Below are 19,359 nucleotides of genomic sequence, written 5' to 3'. Positions count from 1 at the left end.
CTTCACCAAGTATGCAGAGAGGGCTCCGAAGCCTAGCCCAGGAGTTCCTGACACTTTTTTATGCCATGAGCACTCTTGTCAGTCTGGTAAGGCTTATAGACCTTTGCTCAGAATAAGGCTGTTTAAAAGCATAACAGAAAATATATAGAATTGCAAAGGAAACTAGTTATATTGAAATACAGTTACCAAAATATTTAAAGTGTTGTGATGTAACAGTATGCACTTATATAGCACATCAAATGACAAGATCTACTGGTGGTTCCAATTTCTACCATGTTTTCAAAGTAGTAAATGAGTTCATAAACATGATATTTCAAGATATTCCCAATATTTTCTTTTAGGCTGATAAAAATACCGACTGAGACAGAGGAGTTGCCCCTGGGGGCTATCATTCCAGGGGCAGTGCCCATGTAGGTGTTCTTGTGTTGAAACCCATTCCTCAGCTTGCTGACTGTGGTTTCTTGGGGGCCTGAAAGGCCCACTGACAAGGTCAGTTTTTGGAAACTGTACAGGCCTTATATTACCTGCCTCAAACAAGAGTCAACTTTCCCTAAACCTCTTTTGGGCCAATTCCCTTAGGAAACATCTTTCAGAAACCTTCCTAGTTCAGGCTCCTGCCTTCATTCCGACACCCCATATCGCTTAAAAAGTAGCAAGGTAATGGAATGTTTTTTGCCCAGGGTAGTAGTAGTGATTAATCTGCCTATAGGCCTTAAATCCAACACCCCTAACACTGCCCTACATTTGGACTTTCAGTCACCGGAGTCGGTTGGTATCTTTATCCACTATGCATGTCTGAGGGGGTTTGGCTTGTTTTGTTTGTTTGTTTGCTTGTTTGTTGTTATTTAAAGCCAAAGCATCATAATCAATTCAACTCATCGAGCAGAGGCCAGGGATGACACATCCATTTTCTTCTTCGTGCCTTTCTCCCATTTAGTCTTGACTTTTTTAATACTATGACTACAAATTATTTTTTAACATTGAAAAGATGGTTTAGCCTTAGAAAAAAATACATATACTTAAAAACAGAAATGGATTTGCCACATTTCTCTCTTCCTGTTACTTCTCTAAGGTGAGTCTTAGGGGAGAGCAGCTGATCTCTGACATGGGAGTGCCTCTTGTCACCCATATACTGAGGCATGGGGCACCTTCTCCCAACTGCAACCAGCAAGGTGCCTGGAGCAGCAGCTGGCAGGGAGCTGTGTGTGTGCGACGGAGGCTTAATTAAGAACAGACCTTGGGCTTTTGCTTTTCTATGCATCTATTCTTCTTTCTTCCAACAACAAAATCCCTGATTTTTCTCTGGATCCCCCAACTCTTTCCATATGTACTTTGAGTGAGGTTGAAGAACATTCGGCTCCAGGAGAGGGTGTGTATGTGACTTCTTCCTGGCCAAAATGGAATGTTGCCCTGAATATGGTGTTTGGTTCAGGGATGCAAATGAGAGTTGGTCCCAAGAAATTTGCTCAGCCGCTGAGATCTCTTTCCTTCTAGTGGTGAATCCTGCAGAAGCCGGCATCTATTCTGCTCCCATACTGCCCCTGATAATAAAGCCAACATGACAATGAGCAGAGAGTGGCATTAGCCCCCAGATGAAGCTGATGGACTCTCTCTGGCCTTTTACAGAGATTTGAGCCAACTAGTTCCTCTTTTTTATTTTTTGGTTAAAAAAAAAGAAAAAGCTGTTTGGGATGGTTTTTCAATCTATTGCAGGCTAATATAATGAACCCAGAGACCAAGACTACTCTGGGAAGATGTGACTGGGATTTGCAACTTCATCTGTTATATTGGGTCCTATCTGAAGAAAACAAGAGGCCTCGAGCCCGAAGAAGGAAAGACAGATGTCCAGCGTGTGTCCACGTCATTGGCACTGGGTAGGAGTGAGGGATCTTAGTCACCAGGACTGGCTCCTGGTTGGAAAGTCTCCACCTTGAGAGGAGGCATCAGACTATCAGAGCAGAGTGGGCCAGAGCTGAGTGGCTCTGCAGGGTCCATAGTTCAGGTTCATCAAGCAACCTCTAGCATGAATTAATTTGCCATGTGCTTTCCTCCTGGAAGACGATGAGTGGATCTTCCACTGCAGGCAATCCAGTCACACAGCAGTTGGGTTTGCCTTGCAAATAAACCTTGAAATTTGCTGCATTCAGCAGTCTCCTTGCATCTCAGTAATTGTCATCAGTCTGACCAACCCTACCCATCCCTAGGGACTCTGGGAAGCCCAGTTGCTGGACCCATAAAGTTATGGTTCATATTGACCCAGAGTTTGAATTCCAGTGCTCCAGGCAAGTCTTAAAAATAGACACCACAGCGACATCAGCAGTCATGCCACTACTTGGTTGTTGTTATTCATCCACCCATCCACTGTCCATTACATTTACTGGACATCAAATGAGAAGTATTTTGATGGTAAGTGACAGAAGCCTAACTCTAACGTAGGCAAAAAATGACTCTACTGGCTCATGTACCTGAACTAGATTACAGGATAAAAAGAAAAACTACTCAAATTATGACTTTGGTACCTGCCACTAGGGTTCTGTTACCAACATGTCGCTCTTTATCACTCTCTCATCTGGCTGCTACCAATTCGCAGGGTCCTGGCTTAGCATCCCCACGGAGCCAGAACTCTTCCTAAGTCTACACAACAATCCTGGGTTGGTCACATGTCCACCTCAGGGCCGGAGGGTAAGGTTCTCATAACAAAAGAAGCCTATGGGTAGAAAAGACTCAAAAAGCAAACCCAGTTGTTGTTTGGAGGAGATGGGATTCAGGTTCAAGAGGCTCACAGACCAGCAGGGAGATGATAATGGCAGTATTTGCTAAGAGCCATGATGGTGGGAAAAGGACCAGGAGCCTGAGGAGACAGTGACCAACTCTGCCAGGGAAGCCTTCCCAGAGGAAGGAGTGAGGTGCAATCTGTTCCCTATTCTGACCACCCCCAGTTTTCCCAGGGATTGTCCTTTCCTCACTCTCAATAATATTGTTTACTTCATGGGGTGCTGACCTCAGGCCTCACTGCAGGGGTGGGGACAGGGCTCTGGCCAGGCCAAAATGAGAGCTTTCCTAGGCTTTTGCCAGATAGATTAGGAAAGTGGAGAAGCTGGTAGATTCTAAGTCTGCATGTGCAAGCAGCTATCTCTCTGGCCCAGCCAAACAGACTGTGTGAAGAAGCCATTGGGTAGGAGAGTGGAGTGAAACATAGGGGAGTGAGATTGGTTCTTGCTGGCACCTTACGATGCCTGAACTTCAGTTATGCAACACCTGAATACATTGAATACATAAACAATCTCTTTCTGCATAAAGTCTACTTGAGTTGGGGTTTTATAACTTGTAATAGGAAGTCTTGTGTAACATGAACAGCATGCTGATCTAGATCTGAAAAGGTGAGAGGCATTTGCTGGGTTTTCCTTCAGCTATGCAGAAAGAACAGGATGTGCACAAGCAGGCCCACCATTGGTGCTCACTCCGTGGACACCCCCAATCTACCAGGATAGCCCCAAATAAGTCTGCCCTCTCCCCTGCCATATGTGCACACAGCTCCTGCATTGTTTGGGTCCTGTACTCTTGAATCTGGACTGGGTTTTAATGCTAGGACTGATAGACTCTGGAAATGTTTCTTCAGAAGGCCTGGAAGCTTCCACTTCTTCCCTCATGGAACCTTGGGTTGCCATGCCAAATGTCCAGGATCACCTGATACAAACAGAAGCCACAAAGAAAAGGGGAAGATGAGACAGGGCACAGAGAAAGGCCTTGCTGGGTGCACCAAGGTGTTAGATATTCAACCCCAGCCACCATCTCACTAAAAGTATGAGCAATCCCAAGTGAGACCAGCAGAACTGTCTAGCTGGGCACCAGAATCTTGATATAATGAACTTGTTTTATGCCACTAAGTCTTTTGTTATGCAGCTGGACTTCCCCTCCTCCATACACACTGTGCTAATCACAAAAAGTAGATCATCTTCAGGGCAAATGAATTACAAAAAGGCACCCTTCTTTCCAGGCTGGAGCACAGGTTGCCAGGGCGTAGCACTCACATGGGGGTAGAGGCCCAGTTGGGTGGTTGTACAGCACTGGGGCTGTACAACTCCAGCACTCAGTAGCCTAAGGTTGGAGGGTGCAATGGATGTTCACAGGCAGCTGATCAGTTTGCACTTGCTCTAATAAATCCCTTATCCCTGCTAGGCTTTCATATTGCCCTGCCTTTGCCGAGTATCCCCTGACACTAGAGGACTGGGCTGTCATGTTGAATCTTGGCAAATGGTAGGCAATGACCATCCTAAGGCCTGTGCTGGGGAGAGATAAACATGGAAACCAAGCAGCTTTTATCCCTCAATATTTTCCTTGTTCTTCCAGCTTTCATTTGCCCCAGCAGCAGCCACCCATCTCCTATACACTCTAGTCCAAGACGGCCTTCGAGTGAGGCACTGTCTTATTTTATTGCTCTTGTTAGTTATTGGAAATCATTTCAACTTTATTTCCTCACGGTTGTTCTCTCAGGGAGGCCATATTGGTTTGCCACGCAGGTAAATGGACGGCTACTCCTTTTCGCTCACGCCACGCTGGTCTACATGCATCTCTACTGAATTTTAAGTCTATTGGGTATTCCTCCTGTCCCTAGACTGTGAGCTTGCTCAGGGAAGAGTGAGGCCTGATTCATCTCTCAGCCCTGACCCCAGTACAGGGCCTTGACCATGTCAACTAAGGTGCTCAACCCATCATCGACCAGCCCAGTCCTTCCTCTACTCACCTTCGGTCATCACCTAAAATAGAACACCTTGAGGTTTGAACGCAGCCGCTGAAGGTTACTCCGGCTAGGACCTCACAACTGTCCCTCAATTTCCTGGCCCTAATAACCATTAATGGACTGAAACGAGCCATTAAGTAATTTTTTCTGCATCTTTGAGGCAGGAAAACTCATGTAACTGTTCACGATTGAACGTCTTGTCTTTAGGCAAATCAAGATGCTGGCTAAAGTCAAAAGTCTGAGAGCTTGTCCGTGTTTCCACGTGATTAACAGGCAAAACGAAAGGAAGACCAAGAAAAAAGAGGGAAGAGAGGAGACAAAAGTGAATGCTCGAGACAAATAAAAGAGAACTGGATGAAAAACGGAGTCGTTGAAAAGAAGAGGACAGAGGAATGACGGGCAGAAGCGGAGTGACGAGGGCGGGAAGAGGCGCGGGAAGAGCAGCGGGGGGGCGGGCCCATAGCGCGCCGGGCCGGCCCACCGCCTCCCAGCGCGGGGGTAAGGAGGCGGGGCCTGGGGCAGCGGCGTGAGGAGAGCGCCCCCCCGACGCCGAATGGTCGCGCCCGGCGTCACCGGCCAATGGGTGGCCGGGATGTTGGAGCGACGGCGGCGGTCGGGGTGCTTGCTGGCTGGGGGACGGCGGCGGCCGCCATGATGCTTGTTTGCTTTCAATGAAAGCGAGGGGGGCGCGGAGGAGGAGGCGGCGGCGTCGGTGGCGGCGGCGTCGGCGGCGCGGAGGCGAAGGCGGCGGCGGGCGTAGCGAGGAGGGCGAGGCCGGGGCCCGAGAGGGCGGGAGGGCATAGTGGCGGCCCGTCGGGGCGGCTGAGGCGGGCGGCTGAGGCGGCGGCACTCAGAGAGGGAACAAAGAGCGGCGGCTGAGGCGGCGGCGGCGCTGCAGCAGCGGGCGGGACTGGTATGGTGGTTCCACAAGGCAGACCCCGCTGCGCTCACAGGGAGGAGGCAGCAGCGGCGGCGAAGGGCGGCGCGCCCCGAGAGGTGAGCGAGACGGCCCGAGGCCCGCCGGGCTGCTCCCGCACTGGCCGCGCTTGGGCCCCACTCGGTCGTGCCCCCGGGGACGGGGCGCGCGGGGCCTGGGGCGCGGGCAGCTTGAGCTTCGCGGGCCACAGGACCGAGCGGGCGGCTGTTGAGGGTCCCGCGCCGGGCCCCCAGGCTGAGGGTGCGGGGTGCTGATTGACGTCGGTGGCGGTGGCGCGCAGGGAGCGGGCTGGGGCGCCCTGGCCCTCGGACCTGGCTCGGATCACCGTTGTAGCAAATCGGTGTCGAGACTCGTGTCCCGGACGGGTGGCGACTTTGAGGAGTGGCCACGGGATTTCGCGCTGCTGAGCGTGGGACCTTGTAGTCACTGCAAAGCGGGAAACATGCTGCTTCCCCCTCCCCTCTCCTCCCCAAAGTGTTTAAGATTCAGTTTAACGCAGGTTTTTTTTGGGGGGGGGGGATGACACGGTTAAAGAAGCGTAGAGCACAGAATGTAGAGGTTCGCGGTATTTAGGGACCCGAGGCAGTCCCGGTTACTGAGAGCAGTTTCCTCCAGTAACTACATCATGTCTCATCTGGTGGTGGCGGTTATTTTCGTAAACATCAGTGGTTTATTTTCTTCGGAAACTTTTTTTTTTTTTGACTGTTTTCCTCCTTCGCCTTCCCCAGAGAGCCTCCCAACACCCGTAGCCTTTTCTTGAACTGTCACTGCAAATGACAGCGTTGTTAAGGGTCATCTTGCTCGACCTGCCTGCATTTGTTATTGTGTTAAGCGGACGTTGTTTTAATAATCTCCTTGAATTTGAGTTCCAGTCTTACCTGTTTTCCAAGTGGATTGTCCCGTGAGTGTTAGTGCAGAATCTTCTTTCTTCCTTGTATCCGGGAATTTAATTTTGGAGAGAAAGATAGTGAATATGAGCAAGTGAAAAATAAAATGGGATGTAATAGCACTTTGTGTTTTTCATGGTACACCGACTGGGATTTGCCAATTCCAAAACTGTTTTGTAGGCTCTAGGAGCTGATATGGCAATTGATGAAAAGGTTTTGAAGACTTTTTTTTTTTTTGTAATTGCTATCAGCATTTTTCAGTCTTTAGAATGTCACGACTTCTGGAATTAAAAATTGCTTCACATTTTTAGATCACTGATCTAGTCCAGTCGTCTTGCCTCAAACCAAATATTTGAATAGCTGCTGGTGAAGAAACATGTGGGAAGGTTAAAGTGACTTGCCCAAACATATTGCATGCAGTTAAGAGGGGAAAAGGGCCAGGTTGTGTGTGAATGTGAGAGCACACTAGAGTGTAATGCAATTGCAGGAGATTATAGTTCTTTGGGGATGACAGAGGGTGTTTTAATGGATAAAAGTTATTTGACATTGTCAGTTCTCAACAGGTGAACAAGACACTTGAAATGGTCAAAAACAGGGATGTGACAAAACACGAATTTTATAGTGAAAATTCAGAAAATTAGCTGAAGATTGGTCCTTGCAGTTTCAAAAATGTCTTGATCAGTGCTAATGTATATGAAGAAGCTCTTATGAACGCCTATTTGGTTTGTAGGTATTTTCAGGTTTCTTAAATCTTGGTGGCAGAGTAGTAGTATTGGGTAAGTTGAGACTTGAAGATGGTTATAGAACTTGATCCTGACAACAAATAAAGCTGTTATAGGAATCTGCCTTCCGTACTCGTCATTTATAAATATGCATTTTGGTTAATGCTTAGGCACTCTGTGTATACCAATATTAGCCTTCTTATATCCTTTAAAGCATAATACATGTAAAGCATATGTTGGAGTAAAGGTGCAAGGCTACTCACAGCTGTAGCTGTTGGGCCAAAAGGGGAGAGGGAACCAGTATCTTCAGCACACTTGTACTGTTCCCATATGCAAGGTACACTGGTTGGAAAGCTTTGCTTTTAAAGTGTTTATCACTTTGGAAAGTCCAGATAGGTTCTGCTAAGAACATATATTTTAATGGAGAAAAGACTTGATTTGTGGGTATGTAATGCTATTATTTACACTTGTGATTAAAACTAAACATTACTATCTTGGAAAAAAGTTTCAATTTTAATTTCCTGGTTTTTAGCTTTCACAAAATCTTTTACTAATGTCCTTTTTCACCTTACCTGCTTTAGTAAGGTAGCCATTTTAAGACATTGTGACTAATTAAACGCTATATATGTGAAATTAAGAAATGCTGAATAAATCGAACTGTAAAAGTTACTGTATGCATAGTCTGTGTGCATTAGGGTACAATGGGATGCACTGTATTTTGGTGTTGGAACTAGTAATTAAAGAGATTATTTGCATCCAAGACTCATTTAGGCTGTCTTAACCTTACCCTTCTTTGGGCTTTACCTCTCCCTCATCCCTTTTTGCTTTTTTGATAACTGAAGTTTCCTATGAAGAAGTAGTTATGCTGGACACAGTGTTGGACCCTGAGAATTCAAAAATGAATAATACTCAAGTTTCTGCCTTCTTGTAGTTTATAGATGTGGTAGGTGTACAAAGTTTTGTGCAGAAGAGAAAAATGATTAAATTTGTGGAAAGTGTGGAAGCAGTTTACAGAAAACACAGGAAAGGGTGTTTGTCAATCTGGGGAGAAATGGTCATTTCAAACAGAAGGAATGGTGGGCGCACTGAGGTGCCAAGTGTCGGGGTAAGTCCAATGATGAGGTGTTACTGGAACAGGGAGAGTGACTAGAGATGAACCTGCAAAAAGGTGTGTCTGGCCTAGATTTTGAAGGGCCATGCTTGCTAAGCTAAAAGGTTTATATCTTTATCATGTAGCAAAGGAGGGAGCTAGAATATTTTTAGTAGGGGAGTAAAGTGATGTAGAGATCACTTTGGTATCAGCATGGAGGATTGAGTGGAGACTACATATAAAAGTCATATTTAAGATAGTGTGGAGTTAGTGACTCCGAATCAGTTTTTAACTTGGACATAGCGTCTTTTGTCTGTAGTCCCTTTTATAGTGGGCTTGAAAGCTCTGCCCAATTGCTCTGTGATAAAAGGTACTTTAAAATAAAAATGCCAGGATGTTTTAAAACAATGAAACTCATAAAGTGGTACGTGTGAAAGTTCAAGTGTTGAATTTGTCTTTTGAGTTAGGCTTAGGCAGACTGTAGAGCTTAAGGTGGAAAAATGAACCTTCTGCTCACCAGAATTGAGAGCCACCCAAGCTTAAAGATTATGACTACCGTGGTGGTATCTCAGTTCGAATATGGGCTGTAAACATTTTTGTGAAATTTGAGGGGAGGGCAGTTTTCTCCAGTAAATTATTGGAATTAGAATACTGGAACTTCCTTAAAGCCTAAGAACTCTATTTAGTGGTCCCCAACCTTTTTGGTACCAGGGACTGGTGCTCCTATGAGAATCTAATGCCTGATGATATGAGGTGGAGCTGAGGAAGTGATGCTGGAACTGGGAACTAGCTGCAAATACAGATGAAGCTTTGCTCCCTCACCATTCACCTGTCGTGCGGCTCAGTTCCTAACAGGTCATGGATGGGTACTGGTTCTGTAGTCTGGGGTGTGGGGACCCCTGCTGTAGAGAGAAAGACAACCAATAAAGCCCTTATCAGGTTATATGGTAATGAGAAATATACAAAGCATTTGGGGCATGCTAAGGAAAGAGCAACTAACTTCTGCTTGGGAAGCTTGAGGGAGTCATCTCAGAGATCTTTGAGCTGAGTTTTGAAGGGTGAACGGGTTTGTCAGGCCGAGTAGGGCATTTCAGGGAGAAGGAATAGCATATTCCTTATGTGTTATGTTACACATAAGCTCTAGTCTTTGATGTTACATATAACTTGGGCTGTGAAACAGGAGGCAAGGATGTGAGGGAGAGGGAGTCTAACAGTTTCTAATAGTTAAAGCATTGGGACTCCCATCTTTATGTAATGAGGATCCATTGGGAGTAGGCAGATAGGGATAGGGAAACTGAGGCAGACTTTTCTAGGAGATACAAAGTAAAAAGGTGTAGGCTGGATGGAAGAAGTCAAGAAATGGGTCAGAGAGTTCATTTAAGTCCTCATCAGGGGTTAAGGACATCAGAGCTAGAAAAGTATAGGGTAAACACTAAAAACACCAGAATTAGGGACAGACAAGCAATGAACTATAAAAATACGAAGGAGTTGAGTATGATTTCAGAAGTTATTTAGGTTAGGTAACTATTGGTATGATTTAACTTGGGAAATAGATGAGCAGATTTGAGCAAGGAAAGTGGAATAGTTTGATTTTTATTCTAAGTTTGACATACCTGTCTGATATTGAGGTGGATATGTCTGATAGGTATCTGGACCAGAGAGTGGTTGGAGGTTTTATAAATTTGGTCATTATATAGTTGGCATTGGAAGTTAGACAGTTACTCAGGAAGAGTGAACAAATGCTTTTCACCATTTTGGGGGAGGTAGGGTCCCCACTTGAGAATCATATGAGAATTCCAGACCCTGCTGAAGAGAATCAAAGTATGTACACAAGAAGTGTGGAACTTACTCACGGACCACAGGTTAATTTAGGAAGAGGTGAGAACTGAGGGAACCCTTAGGAGCAGTCAGCATTTCATTTCAGTCAGGATTGAAGTAAAGAGGTCGGGGAACTGGCGAGAGCAGCATTACTAAGAGATATTAAAGGAGGGGAGGTAAGAGTGCCAAGCAGGAGGGCGTTTTCAGTGGTGACAGATGGTGCCCAGGTTTAGGGTAGGATGAGCTCTGGGGATGGATTTAAAGAGGAGACAGGGTCGAGAGAAGGTAGCCACTTACGTTAGCTGCCAGTCTTCTGTTTTAAATCCAAAACTTGGAGGATAAATTTCTAATATATATTATATGTATACTTCAAACTTTTCCCTGCTATATTGGTTTTTATTTGGTCACATAAAATTATTTTCTTTGTGGAATTGGATGTCATTTCAAAAACAGTAAAGGAAGTTCTTCCTCATTGGAGGTAAAACTATGTAAAACCATACTTTTAGAACTTTCAGTCCTCAGTTACTAGAAGACTAAAATTTGCATTTCATATTTCTTGTGGTAGGTTTGTTTGTACTTGTACTGTGCTCAATATTTGATACACTTTCAAATGTAGAATAGTAGTAAAGAGGGAATCATTAAGCATAGTTATTTTCTTTCAAAGTTATTTGCTACAAATATATACCTGACAGAGTAAACATGTGGAGATCCAACAAAACAAAAATTAGGCAATGGTTTTTCTATCTAGAAAGAATATTACTTGTGATCCTCTAGATACATCAAGAGGTTGCATATGAATTTTTTTTTTAACTAGGCAGATTTTGAGTGGGGAGGTATGGCAAGATAGATGAAGAAATGTATTTGTTCCTACTGGTTAAAGACCAAACAGAAATGAAGATTTATTAAAATTAAGTCAAATATTATTTGCACTCACCTTTTTGGGTGGCAAATCTTTTCTTCCCTAAGATTGTATATAGTTACATATAAACACTAGCACACCATAAAGCAATATCTGATGAAGCTAACTGCTATGTTAGACCAATAGCTTCCTTCATATATTTTCATCTCAAATTGTTGAAAATGAAACTGTAGTTTATTTGGTACATCTAAAGAATTGTCATTTGGTTTCTAATTTTAGGGAAACTTTTAGAAACTCATACTTAGGGATTGGTAGTCACAGAAAGAAAAAAATAACTTTGTTGAATGCTAATGATGTGATAGGTACTGTGTATTACATGTGTTATCTCATTTAGTCCCCACACCAAAAATTGTGAGGTAGATATTTTATAACTGAGGAAACTAGCCCTAAAGATAAATGTGAATACATCCTTGCAGAGCTAGAATTTGATATGGGTCTGTTTAACTCTAGTGTGTGTTCTTAATGACACCGTTCTCTACTCTCCCCCTCTTCCCTCCTGACACTCTCATGGAGCTATTTCTTGGAACTGACCCTTGATAGAGAGATTTGAAAATAGAGGGAGACCCAGTTGCTGCCACACTTTTTCATTAGTGGCTGATCATGTTGACTTAATAGAGCTGACTGGCAGAATTTCTTAATACTTGTGATTCCCTTTTTGGTTATGGATCAAATACCTCATGAAAGTCCATGTAAGAATGTTATTTATGCTGGTCAGAAATCCAGTGAAAAAACATTTTACTATTTTAAGCAAAGGCAGTCACACATCTGCTGTCAAAAAGCAGTAACAATTCTACTTGAACATATTTGCTTTAGATTTCCAAATCTTCTGAAATATTGCTAAGTTTCTTCAGAGCATTTTGGTGATTAAGGCATTTTGATGATTTGTAAGGTCAACATTTCATGAATGACTAACTTTCTTAGTTTTAGGGGAAAAAAAGGACAGTGGGTCAAAACCGATTGATAGTATGTTAGAACCTCCCAAATGATTGTATATGTGAATTAGCAGCTAGAATAAATGTTGAATTCCTCAAAAGGCCAACATTCCCACCAGATAGTGGTAGCTAGAATATGATTCATTGTAAGAGAGGGAAAAGCAAATAGATTATGGAAAATCTGGCAAAACATAACAAAGAGAAATTAGTCTATAGCCATGCTATCCTGAACAAGCCCGATCACGTCTGATCTTGAAAGTTAGGCAGGGTCGGGCCTCGTTAGTGCTTGGATGGGAGACCACCTAGGAAGACCAGGTGTTGTAGGGGTAAAAAATAAAAAAGGGATTGTAAGATGACAAGGTCCTTGCAATCTGTGAGGTCAACCAAGGGTTGCCTCACCTAAAAAATATTAAAAAATGAAATGAAAAGATTCCTCTTGGCAGCCATCATCTGATTCTGAGACTGTAAATTAGAGGGTTGTTGCTTGTCTCATGCTAAGGAGCAGATTTATGATGGATGGCCCCCCTTCCCTTCCCTTTTTTTTTTTTAATCTTGATATGATCTTATCACACAAATCATGGTTTTGACTTAACCTGCATATTAGTGGGCATTCAGCTCTTACTAATTAGGTCACAAACCTTGTTTGTCTTGATACTTTTTTGTCTTTTTTTTTTTTTTTTGCTGTATACTTTATAGCCGACTTAAAATATAGAAATTAAAATGTCAAAGCTAACAAATATTTGTGTTTATTTTGAGTTGGAATTTGTGGATGACCTACATTTGGAGTACTTTTATAGTTGTATTTTGAGTTAATTTATTGGGTCAAATGAAATTGCTTATATTTGACCAATGTGGTTATTGCAGTACACCCTGTGCTTTCTTCCGACTGTATTTTATATTCACTCATGTGTTATTGGGTACATGCACATGCTTAGAATTGTATTTTAACAGCAGTCTAGCAAACTGTTAATGAGCTATTCATTACGAGCTGGGCATTGTGAATGCGAATGTGTGTACCAGTCTTTTCCTCTTAGAGCTGATAATAACTGCTACATCTGCTGTTTAGCTCTAGGTTTGGAGGAATATTTTATCATAATCTAAAAATCTCTGATTTTTGCAGTGTTTCTATTAATTGGAAATTTTAGTTAAACCGGTTTGGACTGACATTTATTTTTGTGCTACTTGAGAAAAGGATGTAAGAAAATTGTATATGAGATTTTTGGGGGAGGGGAAGTGGCGACTGTAAGAAACTTGAAGTTTCTAGAAATATTACTAAGACGTTTTTTTCCTTTTTCATTTTCATTCTTTTATGAGTGGACAGGGAAGTTTTCCAGAGGCTAACAAAATGTCTGATATCTGATCAGATGGAATTCAGAGCAGATACACAAATCCAGCTGTCTTCTAGTCTGTCAGACATTAAAGAGATTGGCAGAAATATAAGACAGTGTCATTCTGCTCACAAAATTTTACTTTGTTTTAGAAAATAGTTTTTTTAAAAAATGTTTAACATGTGATAGGTTTATTATATTTAATGAGTTAATAAATATTTTAAAATTTCTTCTGATTTCCATTATAGTAAGTACTGATAAGTATAACCCACATAAGTGGAAGCTCTTTGAGGTGCTCATTAATTTTTAAGAGTGTCTAAGGGTCCTCAGATCTGCTGTCTTAGAGGATTAAGGTGGAGAGCAGCTTGGAAAATATGATATATCCGAGAAGTAAATTAAAGGGCTCATGGTCTCAGCAACTTAATATTTGGAGAATAAACATGAAATCTTGGTTTTATTAGTGACAGAATTCTAGAGAGTCGTGTGAGGCACTGATTTTGTAAACCACAGCTTTGTAGCTAGATGCTCAGGTTCTAATCCCAGCTCTGCTACTTACCAAGTGTGTATGACCTTGGGCAGGTTATTTAAACCCTAGGTCCCAGTTTCCTCATCTGAAATAAAATGAGCATAGCATCTACCTTATGGGCTGCCTATGAGAATTAAATTGAGATAATCAGGGCAATTATTGCTTAGTGTTTGAAGAAAGCACAAACTTTTTGATCAGATGGGTTAAAATCACAATTGTGGCACTAATATCTCTGGACCTCCGTTTCTTTATGTAAAGAGGATAATATTTGCTTGGAGGAATCTGAGGGTTAAAATAAGATAATGCATGTGAAGGGGCCTGATAGGCCTGCCAAGTGGTAAGAGCGCACATGTTAGCTATTATGTGCCTAGTGCAGAGTGTGGCAGATAGGCACTCAACACAGTCTTGCTATTACCCTTATCTTTTTCAGGTTTGCTCTTATTTTTCCATAGCATGTCGTTAAGGTTACAATTGTACAGTTTAACTTTGAAATTTGTCCCCTTGTCTCTTATCCCAGGCTGTCCTAGACCAGTATTCTCAGTCTTTGGCCACTAAGATCCTTTCTTTCTGATTTCTCTAGATTTTGCCTTCAACATTAGAAGCCTAGATATTAGTGTTTATTACTGGTAAGATGAGCACTGCTTCTGTTAGCACACTTGACTCTTACAAAATGTTTGCCTTTTTTTTTAATATATCTTCTCCCCTTGAATTCTTATAAGTTTTCTCTGAGTACTTACTATTTGCCAAGCTCCGAAGATAAAAAATATTTAAAATATAAATGCAAGGTTCCTATATTAGAATAGGTAAGTGAGATGTAAAAAAAATAAGGTGGAATTAAAGACTATAATAGTAGAAATTCAAGGTTCAGAATAACTCAAAGCAGGAAATGATAAACTCCTGTGTTTGGGAGGGATAGGGAAGAAACCTTTTTAAAGGTGGAGATTAGAGTTGGCATTCCAAGGATTACTAGAGTCCCTAAGGTTTTTTTTTAGGGGAGGGATAGGTAGGGCATTGCAGGTAGAAGCAGTAGCATATGCTAAGGCATGGAGGTTTGCAAAAGGTAAGTGGAAACCGGGGAGACCCAAATGATGAGACTAGAGAGGCACACCAGGGCCAGGTTATAAATATACTGTATTTGTTTTATAAATGAACCGAGTTTCCTTTGTTCAGTTAGGTCACATATTTGAGCCTCTTTTGTGTCAGGTGCAGTGTTAGACTCCAAAGGTACAAAGATGGAGATGGGGTTTTAGAACCATGAGGTGAGTACCTGTGTTTTTAGGAGATCACTTTGGACAGTCTGCCATTCATCAGAGTGGGTTTGCAACATTAAGAGCCCAGGGAAATTAGGCAAAGTGGATGAAGGAAAGATTTAGGAAGTCAAATGGGTTATAAGTAGAGGCTATATGTGAAGGCTGTGATTAGATAGGACAGAGTCAAGGATAATACTCATTTCTGTCTTGGAAAACTGGGTGGAGATCATAGGAGAGGCAGGTTTGAAGACCAGGATGACAATTCTACTTTTTAGTAAGATCTTTTTGTTACCTTGTTTCTTTTCCTAGCTTTTTATTCTAATCCTTTTGTGCAGTTCATATACCTTGCTTTGAGAGATGAGCTGTAGTATCATTGGCTGTTTATAATAGTAGCCATGAAATCCACAAATCTATTCCATTAGGGTTTAAGTTTTGCTTTTTAGATAAGAGTAGTCATCTTTTGCAGAGTGGGTTTTTTTTGTTTGTTTTTTTAATACTTGTTTGTTTTGCCACAAGAGCACTAGTGATAGACATTTTGCCACTGAAAAACAGCTCCTGAATGAGGTTTATCATCTGTCTAAACTTTTCACTGGCCAGTTGTGGTGGAAAGCTGAATGGAAAGAGGAGAAAACAAATGTGGTGACATTGAAAGTCAGGATGATTTGGCTTTAAAGTAAGATGTAGAAGTACCTTAACTGCATCAAGGCTATAAAAAAATTTTTTAGGAACCATAGTCCAAGGGAGCCAACTGGTTTTATTTACAATACTGTCACATATTCTTCATTTGTAGAATTCAACTAATAACAATTGGCAAAAACAGAAGGTGAATAATTTAGAGTGGTAGGCCTGCCATCTAAGCCATAATATAAGTTTAAAATTCCAGGATATTTCCATTTTTTAAAAAGTATCAAATTATTGTGTTCATATGACATTTCAAATGTCTTACATGTCTTGGTAGAAACAGATTACAGGTTTCTTGTTACCCCCAAATTTTTAACATACCTGTGACTAAATCGTCATTTGGATTGTATTCAAAGAGCGAGTAATTTTTTTTCTTTTGTGGCATTAGAATAGTGCTTTGGTGTTTTTCTAATAATGGAAAATAGGTTATTTTTGATTCATGGGTATAATTTGATTTCCTTTCTTTGGATATTTCCTTTTCTACTTTAAAATATCACCATTTTTCTACTTCCCTTTTTATCAAGCATGGCTCAGAAATAATTTCCGTTAATCTATTTTGAAATTTGTAGACTTTTTTTTTTGTTGTTGAGCAATAAGGAGCTTTAATATATTTGGCATAGGATTATTGGAAACATGAGGTATATTATATTTTAGTTACTGAAGCTGGATTTTAGGTTGGTCTTTGAAGAACATAGGACGAGCTATTATTTTGTCCAGTCTGGCTTTGTGGAAGGCATCGATAGTTTTAGCGCTGTGGAAAAACAGCTTGTGGGCAGTTCATGACCCCCTGGATGGGATACAGCAGGGCTAGTATTTAGGCTTAGCTTTGAAGTATGGCTACAATGCCAGTATGAAACGCTATATGACGAACGGCATGGAGATGGAAATGTGGACCATATTTGAAAGATGACAGTTTGTCTGTAGTTGCATCAAAAGATACAGAGAGAAAAGTATTGGACAAAAGTCTGGAAAAATCGAATATTTTGAATTATAAACTAGAAGTCTGAATTTTTTTTTTAAGCAGTAGAATGTGGGGTTGGAGGGAGAGGATGTCAGAATTATAGTTTTAAAGCTGGAATAGAACCAGAAGTCATTCAGAAACTTTCCAATTCTTTAGTCCGAAGTCTTCTCTACAAAGGATGGTTCTTTTTCCTGAGTTTTGCAAAGTAATTAGAACTTGGCAAAAGGAAGAATAATTTTACAGTGGTATATAGGTTAGTTGTAATATTAAAGGCATAGATATCAATTATAAGAGGCCATTAAAATAATTGAAAAGACAGGAAACAAAGTCCTAAATTAGATTGATGTCTGCAAAAATAAAAAAGGGTTGTAGTGCGGTTACATGGTTGTGAGATTTTTGTTTGCTTCCCAAGTGGATTAAGATCCAGAATCATGTATTCCTTATTTATTCTTTATTCCTAGCACCTGACGGAGTGCTTGGCACAAAGAAGGGGTTTAGTAAGTATTTGCTGAATGGATGATTCTGTAAAGAAAGCTCCCTTAAGGAAGCATGGTTCAGATGTATTGAATTGCTTTAGGATTTTTCTTGCTTTTCTATGAAAACCTGATCGTGGGTCATGAAGGAAAGAATGTTTAGACCAGTTCATTAGTGTAATGTGCAAGGCCTTACACAAGATACCGGGAGATACAGTTTGGAAAGATTGATGTAATAAACATGATGTGCAGAGGAGGGAATAGTGAACTTGTGCCTTTGTTACGAAGGGCTTACAGAGGGCCTCACGCGTGACCTGAGTTGCCTTGAAGGGTGAGTAGGGAATTTAGGGTGAAGGTTGTCTTTGGTGAAGGGATTAGCAAGTATTGAAAGACTACGTCTTAGCAATAGGTTTGTTTTAATTAGCTGTAGGGTGTGTGTGTGTGTGTGTGTGTGTGTGTGTGTGAGAGAGAGAGAGAGAGAGAGAGAGAGACTGAAGAAGAGTGAGAAAATCATTGGCTGAGTCCATATTGTAAAGGACTTTGAAGTTTGGACTTGAGGAAGGTAGACAGACAGAAAGGGCCATCTTAGATTTTTAAGCAGGAGAGTGACATAAGAAGGCATCTATATGGACAAAGTCGATTTAATAGTTGAAGTTGAAATAAGGAGGGTCTAAATTAAATTAAGTATCATTGAACGTGCTGGAGAAGATGGGATAGAAATCTGGAAGACATAAAAAATCAGGTGGATTTAGAGAAAAATTAGATAAGTAAGACCTAGTGAAAAATTAAGTTGGAAGGAGTAACCTTAGTAAACTGGTACTAAGGTTAGTGTCACTACCTTTTCATATATGGCCTGACTTGTAGCTTTGAGAGGAGCCTAATCAAGCAAGTATAAAGGTCTTTCTGCACATGAGTCTTGCTTCCCTCCCTTCCTTTTCTTTGCCTTTGTTGTCTCCTAACTGTTTGGGAAAGAAGTAAAACACAAAGAATGGAGGAGGAAATGTAAAATAAAAGCCATGTAAAGGGAAAAGATGTTAAATTTAGCACTTTATCTTGTCAGTTGAGATTGGCATAACTCATCCTCATTTCTCTTGAAAAAAATTTGGCCAATATAATTAAAATAAATTGTTTAACTACAGAGTGCCTTTTAACAGAAAACATCTTTGTACATGGTCAAGACAACATCGCGTAATTACTAATATTGTAAATATGAACCAAGTATGGAATTTCTCCAACTGGCCACAAAATGTCCTTTATCGCTGATTTGTGGATCTTAAATAGGGACCATTCTTTGCATCTGATTATATTCCTTAATCTAGGTTCTCTTCAAATCTAGAATAGTCCTGACACTAGCTTGTTGAAGGCAGCAGACCAGTTATCCTGCAGAAAGTCCCACATTCTCGTTTTGTCCAGTTGCTTCTTTGGTGTCATCAGGCCAATTCTAGTTCAGGGGTCCCCAACCCACAGGCCACCAATTGGTGCTGGTACATGGCCTGCTAGGAACTGGACCACACAGCAGGAGGTGAAGGGCGGGCAGGGAGTAATGTTTCATCTGTATTTGCAGCCACGCCCCCAGGGCTAGCATCACTGCCTCAGCTCCGCCTCAGATCATCAGGCATTAGATTTTCATAGGAGCACTGGTCTCTGGTGCCAGAAAGGTTGGGGACCACTGCCGTAGTTCTTAATCAAGGTAAACATAGTCGATGTATACTTCATATTCTCTCACATCAAGAGATCCAGTAATTCATTATTAACTCAGTTTATAACCTTTACTTAAAGAGGGATCATTAGGAATTACAAAATAATATTGCTTTAATTTTTTTTCTTTATCTTTTGTAAAGGAGGACTTCCCTTTAACAGGGTCTGTTTGACTGCTCTGAAATGCAGTACCTGGTAGAAGGATAAACACTTAAGTCTTTCTCTTCTGTTGCCAATTTTCCTAGTTTAATAGCTGCCACAATTGGTGGCTGATTTGTGTCTATGCCCTTTCTGTCTCTTCTCCTCTCTCCCCATCTTCCCCTCCTTCTTTTCCTCCCTCCCCCTCTTGCTTTCTTCTTGTCTTGATTATTGCAATAGTTTCCTTTGCTCCTAATC

General features: G+C 41.6%; 1 protein-coding gene across 2 annotated transcripts in view; it reads left to right on the top strand.

Annotated features, from left to right (window-relative positions):
- The first annotated feature begins 5,387 nt into the window (after positions 1 to 5,387).
- The window catches only part of CNOT6 (CCR4-NOT transcription complex subunit 6), a 68,395-nt gene continuing 54,423 nt past the window's right edge, over positions 5,388 to 19,359 (top strand). The window contains exon 1 of one of the 2 annotated variants that reach the window (XM_016147766.2): positions 5,388 to 5,737. The gene's annotated coding sequence lies outside the window, so the exon portion shown is untranslated. The remainder of the gene's footprint in view (positions 5,738 to 19,359) is intronic. The other variant, XM_016147764.2, reaches the window with a different exon arrangement.

The sequence above is a fragment of the Rousettus aegyptiacus genome, unplaced genomic scaffold, assembly GCF_014176215.1.
Source record: "Rousettus aegyptiacus isolate mRouAeg1 unplaced genomic scaffold, mRouAeg1.p scaffold_m13_p_7, whole genome shotgun sequence".
NCBI classification, from domain to species: Eukaryota; Metazoa; Chordata; class Mammalia; order Chiroptera; family Pteropodidae; genus Rousettus; species Rousettus aegyptiacus.
Note: the sequence above shows the minus strand (reverse complement) of the source record. Positions and strands in the feature narration are given on the sequence as shown.